The sequence below is a fragment of the Topomyia yanbarensis genome, chromosome 2 (genome assembly GCF_030247195.1).
Source record: "Topomyia yanbarensis strain Yona2022 chromosome 2, ASM3024719v1, whole genome shotgun sequence".
NCBI classification, from domain to species: Eukaryota; Metazoa; Arthropoda; class Insecta; order Diptera; family Culicidae; genus Topomyia; species Topomyia yanbarensis.
The window spans coordinates 372,793,377-372,809,533 of NC_080671.1; the positions used below are offsets into that span (position 1 = coordinate 372,793,377).

Genomic DNA, 16,157 nt, shown 5'->3' on the forward strand with positions numbered 1-16,157 from the left:
TATGGGCATGATCGAAAGGAAATGTGAAGAATTCTTTGCCTTCTGCAGAGTAGGAGTTGGGCGTTTCACCCAAGTCTACCGCATGGTCTATGGTAGAACATAACTCATCATCATGTTTTACCGCCGACGCCGGCAAAAAATTCTTCACAAATCCTCGCCTAGAACGACCATGCGATCATTCTTCTCCCTTTCTGCTAGCATCAAGCCGTGACGTATGCATTCAATCGACACCAAGCTGTCGGTGTCGCACCGATCCTATTGTGATTGAACTACTTATTTAATTTTTCGTTCCGCACACACGGATGGCTGATAGCAATTAATGACACAGCTCAGCTAGCAGAAATCGAATTTTTATCTACTTTTTTACCAACTAGTTTATATGTTACTAAGTTTTAATTGCCGCAAGGTCTACTGTATCGATTTTGTTGGCTAGACCATGCGGTAGACTTGGGTGAAACGCCCAACTCCTACTCTGCAGAAGGCAAAGAATTCTTCACATTTCCTTTCGATCATGCCCATATGAGCCTGCCTAGTTCTAGTTTTCCGTTCTAAGTTTATAACTGATTCGCTCTAGAATACCTATCCGTCTTTCAATTTCATTGCTTTATAGCCAACAAAATCGATACAGTAAAATTAATAATTTGTAAAACTTTTAATTTGTGCTCCTTCCTAGAACATCTAGCAGTTTGTGTTTTGAAACTATGTAGGACATCGAACAAAACTTATTTTAGGTTAAAAATGAAAGGGTTGTGTACAGGACACGACCACGGTGACATTAAAAATGTAGCTTTTTTCAAGAGCGTGCAAATGAATTTTATCTATCACACATATCGACTCACGCTCTTGTTCACTCGCCTGTTTTCATATGTTACAATTTGCTATATACCCTCCCCGTCAAAACATAATTTATTGAAGGTCTTTTAACGGTAATCTATTAATTAATCAAGTATCTCACTAGGTGATTGGCATTATTTGGCTGATCCATCTAGTAAAAATAGGCTGGTCTGTCCAGAAAATATATTCAAAAGAAAAGTTCCATATTGAGAGCTGTGATGAGGAAGCCCACGCCCGCCAACGGAAATATACAGATTCTCCATGAAGTATGAAATTTCATTTTCCATTTAAATTTTCAATAATGTACTAATGAGCTTAAGTAAACAATCTTAAGATTAAGTAGTTCTTGATCGATTAGTGATTGAACAAATGAAATTATTTGATAAATTACATTGTTATACAACGTTCGCACTACCAATTAAAACGGGTTTTTATGCTATCTTGGTGACATTTTTCTTGTTGCTAATTATTAAAACGTATTATAACTCTGTAGTGTAAACATTGTATAATTAAACCAATTCTGCAGCGTTTTATGTTATATAGGCGTTTTATGTGGTAATAGGACTGACATAATTTATCTTCAGTACAGCGGTTTGTTTAATAATTTAAAACAGATTTATTTTAAAATTAAAATTGTATACCCAACCGTTCTATTTGTTGTATACTTTAAAACGCAATTAGAACTGTGTTTTAAATACATAGGGTAGGACAGATATTCTGACTGGATAAACTGGGAAAACAATTTTAAGTCCAGTAACGCTTAAGACATGGCTTGAATTTGAATCGAAAAAGAACACCCGCTTAAACTGCTGCTGGGACGGTAAGTTCTGTTTTAAAATTTTCCGTTGTGTGCAGTACGAAACAAAAGTATTTGAAATTAGAAAACAAAAAGTTCTGCTGGGAATGTGATTGTTTCCGATGCAATTACACTCAGATTTTTCACGCAGGGGATACAGGCCGTGTAAATGAAAACCGCGTAAAATTTAAAAAAACGCGTTAATGAAAACCGCTTAAATTTCAAAATCCGCGTAAAAAAACCTGAGTGTACTCTCCTATATAAAATACTACGCTGCTGAACAGTGCAATAACTACAGAAGCACGTTGTCAGATGCCTTACTCATAAAAAACATATAACCGAAATATGAAACATGAAAACCAATAGGCTCTTTACCCTACGCAGCTACAAAGCGCCGTAAACATGGATTAACAAGTTACAACGCACACGCATGCATAAAAATATATTTTTTTCAAACGCAACACTCTTAAGCAGCACACACCGTATTGAATTAAATCCAAACCACCCCACACACCCACTTTGCAAATCATTCTGTTGCCGAAAATCGATAGCGCTTATTGCATCGCCCGGAGACGATGTTGTTCATATGGGATAAGAGCAACAACTGATTTAAACGGACATGCGTTGCTTCTATTTATGACTTTTCGTTTGTGATTGAGCCACTAACCTACCCTCTAATGACGGCTGTGTCTGAGAAATCTGCATCACGAATGGTAATTTTCCCGTTTTTGTGAACTTTTTAATTTTACCAATTTTTAAAAGTCTACTTTTATTGGGGAGATATTAAATTATTACCAATATTTAAGTTAGGTGTTTCTGAATCGGTTGGTGTATGAATGATTAAAATCCATCTGGTAATATCGGAGTTATAAGCGTGCAAACCTTACATAGTTTCGTTACATGGGAGATAGTTTAGATTTTAGAATGACACCTAGCCCCAGATAGTGGAGTAAGACATTTTTAATGTCAAAATCTCAAAATCTGATCTTAACAATGATTAGAAGAAAGTAGAATATGTTGTAACTGCACTTAGATGTTTTACGAAATATATTATAGTATGTTGAAGTTTTGTGACCCAGTACAGTAAAATTGGTACATCATAGAAGCCATTATGAATCCAATACAATTTGCGTTGCGTTGCGTTGCGTTGTGACGATGATTTTGGCGGATTGCACACTGACTTCATCATGTTTGACTGCTGATTATCTAATAAGAGTTGCTTAGGAAATGGTAAGTAGGAATTCATTCCAATCCGACCCATATTAAAACCTCAACAGCATGATAGCCATCATTGCCGGCCGCCCCCATCTCCATCGTTCACGGGGAAGGATAAAGGATGAGGTAGACAGGAAGTGTTGATGCTCCACCTACTTAACGGAAGGACGACGATTCATCAGACTCTTCCATAGGTGTCGCGGAGTTGGTAGTTTGGAAGGGTATCAGGTCTAGGATCGGCTCCAAGCAAGCGATGCGACCTGTAGAGCATATTTTATTAGGTAGTTGTTTAGTTAGTCTTCGAGTGCACGATCACTCGAAAAAAGATCTTGTTTAGTTTTTGGTTCTTTTTAAACCCTGGGCAGCCGGTTACCGAAAGTATACTATGTTCCCTAAACAAAAGCAATTTGAACTCCACACAGCCGATCGTGGGAGTATTGCCTAGAAAAGCTAATCTTATCTGCGTAATGGGCCGGATCACTATTTATTGCAACAGTATTTGGACAGAATTCGCTACTTCTTCTCTACGATATATTTATGGGCTTGAAAACTACCGAGTGATAACACATTATTCAGGCAAAGATAGCGCGAGATGTTATAAATCATGGAAAGTATTTCTTATTTTCCATATCGGATTGTTTTTGGAATACAAGTATACGAGCGATAATAACGAACACTGAAGGGAAATATAAAGGATAGTTAACCTGATGCACGGGCTTGTTAGCAATAACGGAGCTTGAAATTAGGTTCATAAAAACAGACGCGGCGAATTTTCAATACGTATTGACCCGTGATCATAGATACTAGTCAGATTAGTCGTATTGGGGCTAATTTCCGATCAACTATTCATTTTTACGGCAATGTTTTCTCGACTAGATCTGTTCGCACTCTCTCATTCTGCTACTATCGGCAGAAGGCTGATAGCACCCAGTCGTCTCCGATCTAAGGACCAAATGTCATCTATAGACTTAAACTCGCGTGGAGGCATGAGATAGGAAACTTGTGAGAATTTTGTTATCCCACCGTTTGACGACCTGATATGAATCCAATACAATTTCAAATTATAAACTTCTAGACGTTTTAATAACGTAAAATAAATTGTTAGTAGAACAAAACGTGAGGAAATAGGTGGATAAGTCATCATTCGTGAAGCTATTGCTCGAATTTAGCAATTTGCACAGTCATAAGCTTCCTATGTGTGTATCAAGGCATTGTGGAGCCTGCAGTTTACAATGATTCTGTACATGTTAATATTATGCGTATTTTTTAATGCCGAATTTTTGATGACATTACTCCACTGAGGCTGAAATTATTTTTATCAGAAGTCCTTAATCATTTGGATAAACGAGTTTGAATATTACCCCACATTAAATTCATTCAAAATTCTTCCATTTACTTATTTAACAGAACTCTGACAGAGAGTCCCTTATATATTATTAAACAAGCCCTATAAAAAATGGAATCGAGACGATTCAATAAGTTGACCCAGAGAAACACAAAAATTGCTATTTTACAAAAAATTTAATAACGTTCGCAATTTTCATCGGATTTAAACTAACAAGTGCTTATTTTCATTGGTTATTAGCAGGCTTTAATTACCCATAAAAATATAATTTTTGGGATTGCTTTATCTTGCCGAAAATATTGACCACACGCTCATTTTTGTTCAAAAACGACAAAAATTAAGAAAAAGCTCAATAGATTCGTAAATAACGTCAGAACCAGTAGTCGCACTAAAACAAAATGTTCAAACGATCGAAAGTGCATTCAGTTATCTTTAATTCAACATAATAATACTGCATATCGATGCACTACAACCGAAGATATTTGCATTTTACTGAACGTACTTTTAAAATTAACGGTAAAATTCATTTTGACACTGTAACTCTAAAACTGTTCTACTGTAAATTTTTTGGACCTCATTTTCGGATTCAGCACACGATTTTACATTGAATATGATCACTAGCTTATTTAGTTCAGAAATGGTGTAAACTAGTGTAATAATACGAAATTATTGCGACACATTCAACAGGGTATAACTTTTTTACCATTGGGTAAAAATCAACCAAATTTTGCACACTTTCTCATTGATGTGTATTGTTTACATGCTGTCAAACTCGAAGTCGTGTTTTTCGATTCGTCGAAAACGGAGGTGAACCAACGCGAGTCGAGAGAACAAATTCTTTCCAAACACCTGGAATTTCCTGACCTGTCGCACCGGCAGTTGGGAAAATGTTGAACATTCACCATTAAAACGTCTCCAGAGTGTTGAAGCGGTTCCAGGAGCGATTGACGTTGGACCACGGCAAAGGAGCTGGAAGTAAACCGGGACCGGAGAACAAAAAGACGGAGGGAAAGGTGAAGCGGATGATTAAAGCAAATCCCAACGTCTCAAGCCGTGATTTGGCTAAAAAGATCGGCATGTCGCAGAGCCACGTCCAGAATGCAAAGAAGAGAGCTGGACTACATACATACAAGGTACAGAACTTCCCAAACCGCGATGAGCGGCAACAATCGACGGCTAAAACTCGGGCACGGAAGCTCACGGAAGATGCTGACAAAATATGGCTGCTGTGTGATGGACGACGAAACGTATATAAAAGCCGATTTTAAGCAAATTCCGGGGTTGGCAAGAGCAAGTTCTATGTGGACGACAAATTTAAGAAGAAGAAAATGTCAAAGTTCGCCTCCAAATATCTCATTTGGCAGGCCATCTGATCTTGCGGACTGAGGAGTGAGCCTTTCGTGACGAAGGGCACAGTAAATGGCGAGATCTACAAATCTGAGTGCCTCGAGAAGCGCCTTTTGCCGTTCTTGCAGCAGCACGACGAAGCTCCGCTATTTTGGCCAGATTTGGCATCATGCCACTATTCTAAAAGTGTCCTGGAGTGGTATGAGGCCAATTCTGTCTATTTTGTTCCAACGGACATGAATCCGCCAAACTGTCCGGAGCTGCGCCCGGTGGAGCAGTACTGGGCAATGATGAAGCGGGAACTTCGGAAGAGCAAGAAGACAGTCAAAGACGAGAAGGACATGTTAAGAAAATGGAAAAAACTGAGAAACTAGCACCGGATGACACTATAAAGACTTTGATGGAGGGCATCAAGCGAAAATGCGTTCAATTTTACACTCAAGGCTCCATCGATTAACTTTTCTTTTGATTTTTGAAGAAAATATATGTATAAAACTACCCTAAAATTTTGGTTTGATTTTAAACATTATAAGAAAATTGCATGACATTTTCGGTGTCGCAATAATTTCGTGTTCGCCCTTTATGGCCAGGAACGGTACGTCATTCAGCATACTTACCCTTTTAGTTCAGTCAATTTCAGCATTTGAACATCCTATGAACATTTACCCCAAACAACTCGCTGCTAATACGACAGTGATAATTTGCGAGAATTCGCAATGCACCTGCTATTGATGGCTCGTCCTTTAGAAAAAAAATCTGTGGGTGTAAAATCTCAGCTTGCTACGAGAATTAGAATCTCAGCGAAGCGCTTTTCGAGTATTAGCACATTAATTACGTTCCGAGGAATTTTGCGAAATATTTTTTCAATGAATTCGCTATTTGCAAATGAGTAAAGCGTCGTTGAACCCGTTTAGTTCTATTAGATTAGAATGTAAAAGTTGGAAACTTCAAGAGTAATATTTGACTGTGGGAAAAATCGAACAAAAAATATTCCGCTTTAACAGAGTTAATGAGTAGTTTTTTTAATGTTAAGTGTGGCTTTATATGAATTCACGCCATCACTTCAGTCTGAGTTTCACACTGACGGTTTAGAGCCGACTTTTACATTTTAAAGGTTCTACGAGATATAGTCTGTTTCTACTTTTGTTTTCGAAAAAATAAAGCAAGTTCTGAGTGTAAATTTCCGGTATACTCTAGTCAAAACTATTACACGAAAACACTATTATACGAAACAAATCAGTTCTCAATTATGATCGTGCTTCAACAATCAGACTAGAGTGTACCATAGAACGATTTCGACGCTTCCAAGCCGCGAACCCGAGTCAAACAAAGTCATAAATTGCGTCGGTCTGTGTTTTCACTTTCTTGCTCACGTTCTGCTATTAGTTCAAGGACCTTTCCTACCGAAAAAGTAAGTTTTTATTTTCCGGTTAGTTCATTCTCGTTCCTCACCAGCCTCACGATCATGATCCAGTCCCGAGTTGTGCCACCGAAAAACAGTTCCACTCCAAAGTCAGAATTCGTGAGTCAGTCTTCCTTGGAGCGTGTGTAATTTAAACTACATTTTGTTTTGTTTGGAACAAGATCGATTTCCCTTTTACAGCTGAGCAGCAGCAGCAGCAGACGGGGTGAACAACAGAGAATCTATGCAGATCAATGATGGTCCCCCCACTCGGAATGGGTTCAAATGGCTTCATCAGGTGGCTGGCAGCCAGCGCCGGCAGAAGGTGCAAATGTGCCTCAATCCCAGTGCCTGCCAAAGCCGCGGGCTTTCTGAATGTGCTGATAGTACCCGACACGGGATCCCGACGGACGGTAGGCACGCGGCACCGGGCAAGATCATGAATCAATTTCGTGATCTACCGGACGAAACGCGCCAGCCAGCCGCGTGAAACTGATGCTAAACGTCTACGGTTGAAAAACAACCTCCGAACACGCGGCGGAGGTCGTTCGTCATTGAGAGGAAATTAGTGTTTTCAGCAACCGGAAAATTGTGATTTTGTTTTACCAGGATGAGAATTGGTCGGTTGGTTGATTTCTGGTTCAAAGCTGAGTGATTCGCTGAGGCGTAAATCACCGCGCCCAAGTGAGTGACTGTCGGTGATCGATCCGTGGTCGGGAGTGAGACCACCATACCATCCAATGTCATCTCTCCTTTACCATCGTCGCGGTTAGGCCTAATCAAAACCCGCAACGTTCGACTATTCATTCCGTTTTGCCGTTCGATCGGGGTGGTGCTGAGTGAGCAGTGCAACCGGTTTTTCAACGCGATCGCGTACCTGAGAGGACCGCGGACGAGCAGAGCTGTAGCTCCCAACGGTAGAACAGCATGCGCGTTTTCGCGGCCACACTCAGTCAGTGTTCGCCGGGAGCGACTCGTGGAACGTTGCGTTTGGTTTTTTCTCGCGTGGAACGTGCTTTCGGTTGGTCTTGATCGGAACGAACAGAGATAGCTAAACGCGTGTGTAATTTCTGGACCGGTGATATACCAGGTTGTGGATCGTGATGATCTGTAGCAGATAGTGAATGGGATTAAATCGTGCCAATGACAAAGTCGTACAGGTGATATTCTGAATGTACGTGAGGTCCCCGTACCACCACGGATGATCCAGATCTGTTGAGGTGCCGTATGTGTGTGCGGTTGGTGTTCTGATTTTCCGGATGCCCCGTAATGTTGATCGAGCTGATTAGCAGGTCTGAACCAGCAGAAGACGCTCTGCTTCAGCAGCAGCAGCAGTAGCAGCGAGTGTTAGTTTTGTTAGTGCTACAGTACAAATGTGTTAGAAAACAAGAAGAATCGTGCCCGTCGACCTACCGGGCAAAACAAATACAGTGCTTTTGGCTCGGTTTTGTTTTCCTTCCCGGTGGATGTTTGTTTACGGCTCCGGCCGGGGTTCGCTTCGTTTAATTATGTGTAGTGCCCTACAACGGTGAATCGGGATATTGCCACCGGTTTAGGTCTCGACCCGGCAGGGACGGTCTGGTTTCGAGTGGAAGTCAGTGCGCCAGCAGTTAGTTAAGAAGACATCAGGAGCGAATGCTTATTTGTGCGAAACTTGCTAATTAACGGATATGCTTGGCAAATAGTTCGAATGATTGCAAACGTTGCGTTTGACTGAACTGCGGAAAAGTGCCGAATTCTCTTCTTTTGATTCAGTGGATTTACAAGAACAGAGGTAACTAAATTGGTTAGCGTTAGTTAAACCATGAGCTTGATTGTTCGTTTGTCTCTTGCTCGTAGTCGTTGTTATTTTGACATTCTAGAATTTGAATGGTGATATTTTGGGGATTTTTTATTATGTCCTTATGGATTATAGATTAAAAAATCATTAGTCCACTGCATAATGACTGTGTGTTAATATTCCTAAATACAAGTTAAAATAGTATGTTTTAAATCCGTTAGATAAGACGACACAGTACAATCTTGCCCTGGATTGAAGGTATCTAAATCGGAAATGATATGTTTTGCCAGCTAATCTAGATTAATTGTGATGCCAAATTGAATTATTCGAGAAGGTTTAGCGAGTGAATTGCTAACGTGTTATTTTAACTGCTCACGATATTAAATACGCACTTTTAGAAGTTTTGTGACAAAGTTTGGCGTTGGATATTAAGTAAGAGATATTAACTAGTGAAACCACTGGCTTTTTGAATGCATTTTAAAAGAAAAAAGTCAAGCGATTATTCCGATGTGCATTTAATGAAAACGGAACTCTTTAGGAAGAAAGTTGTTTGCACACTGATTATATAAATTCGTAAATATAGCAAAATCGAGCAAGCAATGCACGAATTCATTCGTCCTTTTCTGCAACGAAGTATTTTCATACATTCTAAATAGTAGGTTTCGTTCATTTCATGAACAAGAATAGCCGCTTGCCGAACGAAAGCTTTCGTAAATTTTACACATTTAATGTACACTGCACGAATGTTATCGTTGATAACGACATTATTTTTCGTGAATTAAACGAAATGTTTTGTTTATTTGAATAAACGTTTCTGTATATTACGAACGATTACATTGCTCACACGAAATTATTTCGTTCATCTTAGAAAACTTTGCGTATTTGTTAGCCTGTTGTTGTTTTCAGTCGATCTTTTGGGATCGATGTTTTACAACATCGATTTTTTTATTTAAAAAAATCGATGTGACCAAATCGATTTTATTGTGGTACGCAGAAATGGCCGGTTGATGAACGAAAGCTTTCGTAATTTTTTTTATTTAGTTTACGTTGCACGAATGTTATCGTTGATAATGACATTATTTTTCGTGAATGAAACGAAATGTTTCGTTTATTTTAACACCTAAACGCTCGGGTTGAGATTTCGGCAGAATTTTTTTTTTCAAAAACTCATAACTCTTGACAGCGTTGACCAATTTTGATGATTTATATGTCAAAAGAACCGGATATTCCTCTAGTTTATACTACTGGAACATCGTCCACCATGGTCCAAAAATACCGGAGTTATTCCGGATTTCGTTGGGGTAAGTCTGTTTTACTATTTGGGGTTTTTTAATAATAACATTGAAATTTTCTATGGGACAATGCTTAAACTGTTTTAAAATTTGTAGAATTAACTAAAATACATCATACTAAAGTAATTTGACGTTTGGCCAATCTTCCCCGAGGGTCATGTAACCGGTTACAAGAGGCCAATAATGAATGCTCTTTGGATCCATTGAAAAAATGACTCCAAGAATGACAGTCAGTGATAGTGGCAAAAACCTATGTGTGAGAACCAAATCGAACCATTTTCAGACTACGAGGACATTTGACCGGTTCACCGGTGAATCCGGATTTTGGCCCCAGACGGTCACTTTTATCAAATTGCAAATCATTCAAAGATACGTCGCATTATCCAAAAACATCTACTGAGCTTCGCAATTTAGTTGAAGGCATTGAAAACAAGTATTTAGAACATTTGGCCACGATGGTGAGTTCCGGTGATTCCGGAATATGGTCCCAGAGGGTCACTTTTATCAAATCGTAAACCTTCATCATGCGACGTATCACAAAACATCTACTCAGCTTCACAAGATGGTTGAAAGAATTGAAAACAAGTTTCGAGGCCAATTGGCCGCGTTGGCCAGTTCCGGTGATTCCGGAATATGGTCCCAAAGGGACACTTTCATCAAATCATAAACCTTCATCATGCAACATATCAAAAAACATCTACTGAGCTTCACAAGATGGTTGAAAGAATTGAAAATAAGTTTCGAGGCCATTTGGCCGCGTTGGCCAGTTCCGGTGATTCCGGAATATGGTCCCAAAGGGTCACTTTTATCAAATCGTAATCCTTCAACATGCGACGTATCAAAAAACATCTACTGAGATTCACAAGATGGTTGAAAGAATCGAAAACAAGTTTCGAGGCCAATTGGCCGCGTTGGCCAGTTTCGGTGATTCCGGAATATGGTCCCAAAGGGACACTTTTATCAACTTGCAAACTTATATCATGTAACGTATCGAAAACATCTGTTAGGCTTTACAGCTTTATAGAGTGGCTTGCTAAGGAGTTGTGCATAAAGCAAGTGAGACACCGAATCAAACTACCAGGTCATAAAGAGGAAACAAAGAATCTGATGTCGACTTTCATACAAAATTACGATTAGCTATATGGAGAAGAATCGCGTCCTATGCACTAATGTCTCTAGTCTGAACGAGGCTAGCAGATTAAATAAAATTCTCTCCAAATCGAATGATTTTCAGCTGAACTCCTTAAAAACCAGAGATGGTGTTTATGTGACGGACGAAAAAGATGTTCTTAATTGTCTCTTCGACACACACTTTCCAGGTTGTATCGATCCGGAGTTGAACAATGTTCACAGATCTCATTCTGGTGATTCGGACTCGTGGGCGTTAGCACGCACATTGGTTTCCACTGTATCGGTCAAGTGGGCAGTTGACAGCTTTGCTCCATACAAATCACCCGGAAAAGATGGAATACTTCCCGTGCTACTGCAAAAGGGATTTCATATTCTTAAACATGTCTTGAAAAAGATTTTGCTTTTCAGTCTTGCAACCGGGTATATCCCGAAAGCATGGCGAGAAATAACTGTTAGATTTATTCCCAAAGGGGGGCGCTCAAGCTATGAAGAAGCCAAGAGTTTTAGGCCTATCAGCTTAAGTTCTCTTCTTCTGAAAGCTTTGGAACGGATAATCGATCATCACATCAGGAACGTTAGTTTAGTTGAATATCCACTGCACAAAATGCAACATGCATATCAATGTGGGAAATCCACGATCACTCTGCTTCACGATGTTGTTTACAACATTGAGAAAACCTTCTCGCTCAAGCAATCTAGCTTGGGTGTATTCCTAGATATTGAGGGTGCTTTTGACAATGTGTCCTTCCAGTCTATTCTGGAAGCGACGCGCGGTCATGGGATACCTGCATGTATCTCGGGATGGATAAACGCAATGCTTAGTAACCGCATACTTTGCTCGTCACTGCGACAGGCTGAGATACGGAAGTTGAGTATTTGCGGTTGTCCTCAGGGCGACGTTCTGTCACCTTTGTTATGGAACTTGGTAGCTGACGGCTTGTTGAAGAAACTCACTGAGCTTGGATTTCCAACCTACGGGTTTGCTGATGATTACCAGATACTAATTACTGGATTTTGCATCGGAACAATCTTTTACTTAATGCAACAGGCATTGAGAGCTGTCGTACAGTGGTGTCGACAAGTTAAACTATCAGTTAACCCAAGCAAAACTCCAATGGCTCTTTTCACGAAGAAGCGAATAACAACCGGGGTTCGTCCCTTGCAGTTCTTTGATTCTTAGCTACTGTGTGCAGATCAAGTCAAATACGTTGGAGTCATATTGGATTCCAAACTGAATTGGTCTGCTCACATTGAGTTCAGAGTCAAGAAAGCGTGCATGGCCTTCGGGCAGTGCAGAAGAACTTTTGGAAAAACCTGGGGTCGCAATTGCGATTTCGAGTCTTCAGCCGTCCTTATATAGATGAAACCATGTTTGGACGACTGAAACTCAGAGACATACTAAAGTTTCTTATCCAATGTGGTAAAGAGCTTTAGGCTTATTCGCAGGCAAGTTGAACTACTTATGAGTTTAACTTACCTGTTGTTTATTTTGTTTTGTGCTGTTATTTTTCCCACCCTTTCAATTCTACTTCCCCACACCTCCTTGTCCTTTCCTTCCGTTCAGGAAATGATGAAAACACACGGCAAGGCACAAATCCCCGACTACATACGGGGAATGTGACATTTAAGCCAATATATTCTGATTCCTGATACTATTTCGTTTCCATTTGTTAAGGGGTTACATACCTTTTTATTTTCAAAAAAACTCAAACCATCTCCAGTGAACGATGGGTTGCGTGAGAGTTGCTCAGAGAAACAATTTCATCGTATCACCACTTGGCGTGTATTTTCTATCCACTTATAGCATTGCTCAACATTCAAACTTCCAGTTTACGTTTGAGTATCTAAATGACATTTCATTGTTGTATAATTCGTTCATTTGACATACCGTCATCGGGGGTTACTTTGCGCCAAAAATAGAACTTTTTCTAATTTAAAATTAAAGAACTACGATCATGCCCACAGGGAGGCTACTTTACGCCAAAAACTTTTTTTTTCAAAATCATGTTAACTTCTTGATTTATTGTTAAGGATTATGCTCAGTATTTATGTGTAAATGCAGATGAATGTCACGGTCGTTAAAATAAAAGGTTATGTTCAAAAACTGCGCAACACGCATCCAGTAACCTTGTTTTGGAGAGTCAATAATTCTTACAATGAAAAAGAGCAAGCCGAGAAAAAACGCTATTCAAAATATACTTTTTCGTTGAGGCTTATGAATCGGACAACTTTGTTTTTGAATTCTTCTAAAATGAGTTTTAATTGTGTTCCGGAGTGCAAAGGCATTTTCGACAAGAATGCGAATGGAACTGTTATATTTAATGGGCAGGGCAGTCCATCCATCTTTGACGAGATATCCAATGTACTGACGAGCTTTTTTTGCTTAGTAATATTTTAACCATAAGGTCATTCACCTACACTGTTGCTTAAGGGATTATTTATGTTTGAATTTTTATAAAGGTATGTAGCCATATTTTTTTGTGAAATACTTGTTATACGTTTAGCGTAGTGCAATGTCCAATTTGCAAAATCCACTTGAGAAAATAAAAAAATATTAATAATTGTCGAAGCTATAGCAATTTCCGCAAAACGCGTTTTTTTCAAAGAGGTTTGCCGTGACTACGATTCCAGTCCAACAGCTCAACAGAAACCATCAAACTTAAAAAATATCATTAGTATATGTACCAGTGGTGTCCTTGAACAATCGATTAAAAAAAATCTTCTTTTTGGAAACGGGGACGATTTTTTCAAAAAAATCAGTATTTTCACCTAAAAAAAATATTAAAAAATTCATAACTATAATATGAAAATTTTGACGAAAAAATGGAATTGTTCAAAGACACGGCAGTTAAATTAAGAACAAGTAAAAAAAAGTTTTGAGATCGGTTGAAAACTTTTCCGGCAATCGTAGTCACCGCAAAGTCGCTTTTGGGAAACATGTTTTCGAGATAATCACGTTTAAAGTTTCAAGTATAAGCAACACCTGCATAAGGGCGCAAGATGAAAAACGCTATAACTTTGCGTCCACTGCTGCGATCTCTATAAAAATTTAAGCTAATATTCTTAAGAACCTGAGCTTTACGATAGAAGAATAAAAAAAATTCGAATTTTTGGCCGACCTCAACATATATAACCCCTTAAAGCTATACCAGGAAGCAGTACAAGCATGTTCTGACCAAGCATAACGCATGTATTTTAATGGACGCTTCATCGTAATAATGGACTTTGGACAAATTTTCTCGGTCTAACAATATATTGAAAAAAATTGTGAATTACCTATATAATAGTTGATTTAAACTATTTCTCAAAAATTAATATGTAGGTTTATTTCAAAGACAAAATAATGTGTTCATAGTGAAATTTTTCCTAGAGTTAATGTATTTATCCTTTGGATTAGGTGTTGCAATCAATCGTGAGGTATATGTTGATGGTGTATTAATACATAGATCATCAAGTAATTCACCTAGTAGTGAGATAAAAGATTTCTCATACTATTATACTCGCGGCATCACCGAAAGCAACTGTATTTTTGAATTCCAAAACTCAAGCGAAAATTTAGCTCTTTTGCAAGATTTAGGTCATTTATACTGGTTATGGCGTAAAAATTACTACTTACATTATTTATAATAAGGATGTAAGGAATCAATACATCGCATAACATACCTTTAAATATAAGGTCACGGCACTAAACATCATTTTCCAACTCTCACACGCCCCCTCTCCCTTTCTCACTCTCTCTCCCTTCCTTCGTGTTCCTGGTAACTGTCACGACTCACATATTTCTTGCTGTTTCTCAATCCATTTCTTAGTTGTGTGATAAGATCTTCTGATAACCTGAAACATTTATTAATGTCCAATCATATGTGCGATGTAATTATGAAGGTTTGAGAAGACAATACCATTTTTTTCTGCTGTTACTCTGTAAATAGATTTTCGCAATTTAGTGTATAACTATAACTATTTTCAAATGTTCACACCCTCAAGATGAAAGGTGTATCCCTCCGAACCGTTGAACTATGGGTTGGTAGGCGACCAAAATTCGAAAACTACATCAACTCCAATTTAATTCAGTTCTATTCAGAGCTTTTATATAAGCTATAATTAAGGAAATTCATGGCTCTCTAGAAAAAATATTTAATTTAACTGGGTAATATGGATGTTTGAAGATGAAAATTTTAAGAAGATACATTTCACATGCGTGATTTAAACTTTTCGTATCTAAATTGAATTTTAAATGAATCATATGCTCAAATATGCCATGTGAAAAGTAAGAATATCTTTTTTGTGATGATATTATTGAAAATATATATTTTTTTTATTCATTTCGTTTATTTGATAGGCACAAATGCGTTAGCTTGGCGGTGCCAAATACTTTTGTTTTTACATTTTGGATATCTTAAAACTAGGAGGTTACAATGTCGAAATATTTTTTTTTTACAAAGGAAAAGAAAATTTACAGCTATCTTAAGACTAGAAATAAGATTCAATATACAAGAGAGGGCCAAAAGATTTTTTTATGAAAAAATTTAAAACAAGGGATTCACTTTGATATACAAGAGGGGGAGTAATAGTATTTTACGAAATATTTTACGGTTATCTTAAAACTAACAATATAGTTTAGTACACAAAAGGGGGAACAAATATTTATGAGAAATTTCACAGAAATCTTAAAACTAGGGATTCAATTCTATTTACAAGATGGAGGACAAGAGTTTCAATAAAGAGTAAAAATTATAGCTATCTTAAAACTAGGAATACAGAATACTAATTTGAATTTTTTAACTAAAACTTATGCTTGGTCAAGATATTCAAAGGGTGGCTTATTTCCGCATCAATGTAGCAGCAGTTGTATCAAGGACAGGGGAGAGACAGGGAAAGAAGAGCAAAACTTGCAACTTTCGCTCGAACCGGGGGGGGGGGGGATCAGCGAAACAAATTTGCGCCTCAGTCTAGTAAGTCGTCGAGTACCGGATTGGCGGATGGTATTCTTCGGACCCGCGGGGAATCCTTCAAAA

The 16,157-nt window shown here is 38.4% G+C and overlaps 1 protein-coding gene across 1 annotated transcript in view; it reads left to right on the forward strand.

Annotated features, from left to right (window-relative positions):
* The first annotated feature begins 7,924 nt into the window (after positions 1 to 7,924).
* LOC131684560 (uncharacterized) overlaps positions 7,925 to 16,157 on the forward strand; it is a 212,158-nt gene continuing 203,925 nt past the window's right edge. The window contains exon 1 of the mRNA XM_058967553.1: positions 7,925 to 8,713. The gene's annotated coding sequence lies outside the window, so the exon portion shown is untranslated. The remainder of the gene's footprint in view (positions 8,714 to 16,157) is intronic.